Below are 5084 nucleotides of genomic sequence, written 5' to 3' on the forward strand. Positions count from 1 at the left end.
AGGAATTTGATTGTGTTTATAACTTGTTTAATATATATAAACGATAAAGTTCCAATGATATCGATTCATCAAACTTTAAATCTTAATCTCTCTCTGTACAACACCACAACCCCGCCGGTTGCCGTCATCACCTCCGCCACCGTAGCAGTCGCCTTTGGTTGACGCCAACACCGCATTTCCTGCTCTTCCGAGTTTCGCCATCACCACTGCCACTACTTGGTTCGTCAGGAAACGCGACACCTTTGCCGGAAACTTTCTGACGGAAACCACCGCGACCGCTAACGATCGTTTTCGGAGACAACCGTCACAGCCTCGGACGCCTTAGTGGTTTCAAGAATCACCGGAACCTCCGCTCTCTGCTCCTCCGAGATAAGCCGCCACCGGAACCCTGATTAAGTATAGTTGCTGTTCACATATTGCGGTAATGACTTGATTTTCTGCTAGTTAAAATACAATCCATTATTATGCTTAAAAGTGTTTAGATATGGCCATTACCCTGATGAATTTGGTTCCTGTTACTTTAAAACATGGTTTCCTTTAAAAATATGGACATCCCTCAAGATTATAAAAGTGAGTATATGTTAGTTTTGCGATCGAAAGTGTCATAAACTTATTTTTCACCAAGTCATTGGAAAATATTTTAATTTGCAAAAGAAAGGGATGGGTAGTTTTAGTTAGAGGTTAACTCAGTAACTAAAACCAAATTCTTGTTCATTAGTTGAATACATAATAAATCTAACGTTGGGTTCATATTACACATCAGTAGATAATTCATGTTATAATATGAATAAAAGAAAAGGAATTCAACCAAATCATATAATGAATCCCTGGAATCTAATATAAAATTATAATTAAAGTGTAGGTTCTAACATTACTTGAGGGTAACTCGACCCCGTCTGCTTTGCTTATAATCATATAAGGTACGGATTCTGGTTTCTGTCACTCATAGTATAAATTATATTCGGTTACTTCGTAGTACGGTTTCCTGTTTTTGCTATTTTTAGTATTAATTATAGTCCGTTAGTTTGTAGTACGGATTCTGTTTCTTGTTACTTCGTAGTACGGTTTCTGTTTTTGTTTCCTCTTAGTACTATTTATATTCCGTTACTTTGTAGTACGGATTCTGTTTTTCTTCACTCATAGTATTGGTTCTAGTCCATTTTATATTCGATGTCCGTCACTTCGTAGTGCGGATTTTTGTTATCTGTCAGTTACAGATCTAGTTCGGTTTATTCGTATGAGATGTTTATATTAATTTTATAGCATGCAATAGGTTATATATATTTTGAATTCATTATTGCATGTTCCTGTTTGAATATTTTTAGTTATACGATTTTAGTTTTTGTACTCTGTTACCCGAGCAATTTCTGACTTGTCGTTGGGGCGTCAACGACATGGCACTTATCGTGACAGTGCGTAATTAAAGTTCACGGCGTCTCTAACTAGTACTTTTGAAGTATTAGGGCCACTTAGGGGCGTATAGATCGATCTTAGCTCCGACTCCTGACTCCTGACTCCTGACATGGCACTTATCGTGACAGTGCGTAATCAAAGTTCACGGCGTCTCTGAAAGTACTCATGTAGTACCTCGGCCACTTAGAGGCGTATAGATCGATCTTAGCTCTGACTCCTGACTCCTGACTCCTGACTTCTGTTTGAGATGGAACAATGTGTGCACGCCACCCACACCGTCTCCTTGGTGCATGGACTAGCTAGCTGTGTACCCCTCTGTTTAGGCTCTGGGTGCTTCCGTATTACACGACCTATTTATTTTAACATCATCGTCGTGTATTTTAGTAATTATATTTTGTTTCGCTATATTTCTGGTCCGTTTTGATATGTGTATACGCATTTGGTTAAATTTGAGTATATTCAGATTACGTCCCGATCGTGTATCGGATTATGTTTCGCATTTAATTATAGTTCAGTTAAATGTTACACGTTATATGTTACATGTCACACATTATATGTTACAAGTTATATGTTTCTGGCTCTGGGTGTTTTTGTTATAGTTCTGATATATTTCCGCATGCGTTTGACCATGTTCTGGCCAAGTGTCGGATCATACATCCGAATTTTATTAAGTATATGTTTAGATATAAAGGGTTGGTTTCGAGTTTGAATTGAAGTTCGTATATTTATTTTCTTACGTCTGTCCTTACCTATACTATTGTTCTTTCCGTTACTGGGCAATTTTTGGCTCAGCCGTGTTTTCTTGTTTTGTTTTTCTTATTTTGTTTTCAGGTAATCCGGGATTATGGGAATTTAGTGATGAGAGATAAAAAAAAATGAAGTTCAAGCTTCTAAAAGTTAATTCATTTTGTTTAATAATATGACGTAGGTTGCATTAATTTTTGTTGTATTTTGGATTGTGGCGTTGATTTGATATCTGTAATAGTAACACGTTAGCCTGTTCCGGGTTGGGGTGTTACAAGATCGATGCTGATGATCTGGAAGAGATGGATCTGTAGTGGCAGATGGCGATGATAGTAAGAAAAGTTAAAAGGTTTATGAAGAAGACTGGTAGAAAATTCGTTGGCGAAAGACCAGGTTTTGATAAGTCAAAGGTCCGGTGTTATAACTGTCAACAGAATGGCCACTTTGCTAAAGAATGCACTAATGAAAGAGTAGAACGTAGTCTGAACAGGCCAGCACAGCCGAATGGGGGAAGCAATGAGAATAGGGCGATGGTATCCAGACAGAACGGGGGATACAATTGGAATATGGAGGTTGAGGAAGTGATCGAACAGGCCAACTTGGTTAACATCGAAACTGAAGGAAACGGCAGAGAGACAAGAGAAGATCAAGCTTATATGGCAGAGGTGAATGATCAGCTCTCTGAGGTAAGTTCTGAACTCCCTTGTATGCAATGTGAAAGTCTGTCTGAACAATTGAAAACATTAATTGATCAGTTTGTTAGTTTGGACTCTCAATTTAAAGCGTTAAAAGAAGATCATTATTACACTAAAACTAGAGAAAATAGTTATTCAGTAAAGATTAAAACTAGTGAAAAAGATATCAGAAGTCTTAAAGCAAGTCTTGCTGAAAAAATACAAGTAATTGATCTTAGCTATGAAGTGTTAGAAGAGAAAATCAAACTAATTGCTGAAAGGGATAAACAGATAGCTGATTATCAGGTGAAAGTGGTGGAACTAAACAGAAAGCTTGAGCAATTTAGAAATTCCTCTGCAATACTTGATCACCTCGTAAGTGATCAACGTTCCCCAGTTAAAAGGGGAGGAATTGGATATTCTGAAGTTCCACCACCTTATAATCATAACTATACTTATGATCCTAGTAATCAGAAATCTGTTGATGTTGAGATTAGTCAGACAGTTCCTGTCAAAGTTTCAATTAAAAAACCTGAATTGAGTGAAAAAGATACGAAAAAGTTTGTTTCGAGTGTTAAGATTTCTGTTCCAAGTTCTGTCTCATCAAATTCAGACAAGACATCCGAAGCTAGTGAGACAAATGAAGAGGTAGTGTTACTAAAACGTGGGGAGGAATTTAAACCTACTGAAAAGAATTCCCCTCTAAACCCGTATGTCCCACCATATGTTAAGCAAACGGGTAGTAATGCAACCTCAACATCTGAAACAACAGTTAAGACGAAGGTTGAACACAGGAGTTGTTTCAGATGCAATCAAATAGGACACCTGATTGCTGATTGCCCTCTGAATCAGAGATTCAGAGGTATGAGGCCTCCGAAAACTGAGAATAAAACTAACAGTAATTACTATAATGGTAAGAATGTGAACTCATCAAAGTTCAGACATTGGACTAATCCAGGATTTCGAAGAAATCGATCTCAGTTTTTCCCTGTTAACAACCAAACCACTAGTTATAATTCATTTAACTCACGAAGGTTTGGATGGCCTCATAGTCAATCTACAAGAAGGTATCCTTTTAGGACTTACAGAAATCATTCTAATACTAACTTTGGACAGCCAAATTACGGGATGCCTTTTAACAGATTTAATCGACCCAAGACCAATAGGTCTTGGGTCCCCAGATTTTAATCCTCTGCTTTAATCGTGCAGGAACAGTTGAACAGGGCTGCAAACAATCTATGGGTTGTGGATAGCGGCTGTTCCCAGCACATGACTGGTAACAAGAATTTGTTACACGAATGGAAACCTGTTCAGGGAGGTAGAGTAAGTTTTGCTGGGGAGAGTGGAGGAAGAATCACTGGTATTGGAACCGTAACAAATGGAAAAATGAAATTGGAAAAGGTGAATTTTGTTGAGGAATTGAAGCATAATTTGTTGAGTGTGTCTCAGATCTGTGACAAAGATTACGCTGTGCACTTTACCAAAAATGAAGCGATTGTACTGTATCCTGGTTTCAAGATACCAGAGGCATGGATAGTGATGAAGGCTCCAAGGGAAAAGAATACATATGTAATGGACATGAGGTCGAATAAGATGGCAACAGAAGAATCATGTCTTCTGTCAAAAGCAACTGAATCGGAGTCCGAGTTATGGCATCGAAGAATGGGGCATATACATCTTCGAAAAATGAACTACATTGTCAAGAATGGGCTGGTGCTTGGTGTTCCCTTAAAAAATTTCAACTTTGAAGACTAATGCTTATCGTGCAAAAAGGGAAAGCAACACAAGAAACCTCATCACACCAAGAAGATCAATTCAATAGTCAGTACCCTAGACCTACTTCACATGGATCTCTTCGGTCCCGTGAATGTAAAAAGCCTAAGTGGAACATCATACTGCTTGGTGATAACTGATGATTTCTCTCGATATTCTTGGGTATATTTCCTGAAGACAAAGGATGAAACGGTTCAGTTGGTAATTAACTTGATTACCAAGGTTGAGAATATTATGGGGAGAAAGGTTAAATACATCAGGAGTGACAATGTGACAGAGTTCAAAAACTATCAGATGGAGATATTCTGCTTACAGAAAGGGATAGACCACCAGTACAGCGCTCCGTATACTCCGCAACAAAATGGGGTGGCTGAGAGGAAGAACAGAACGCTAATTGAAGGAGCCAGAACCATGCTGGCTGATGCTAAACTTCCTGTGGTGTTCTGGGCTGAAGCTGTTGCAACAGCCTGTTATATCCTT

The sequence above is a fragment of the Bidens hawaiensis genome, unplaced genomic scaffold (genome assembly GCF_021521415.1).
Source record: "Bidens hawaiensis isolate Kalapana, Puna unplaced genomic scaffold, B.hawaiensis_p1.1 tig00016042_1, whole genome shotgun sequence".
NCBI classification, from domain to species: domain Eukaryota; kingdom Viridiplantae; phylum Streptophyta; class Magnoliopsida; order Asterales; family Asteraceae; genus Bidens; species Bidens hawaiensis.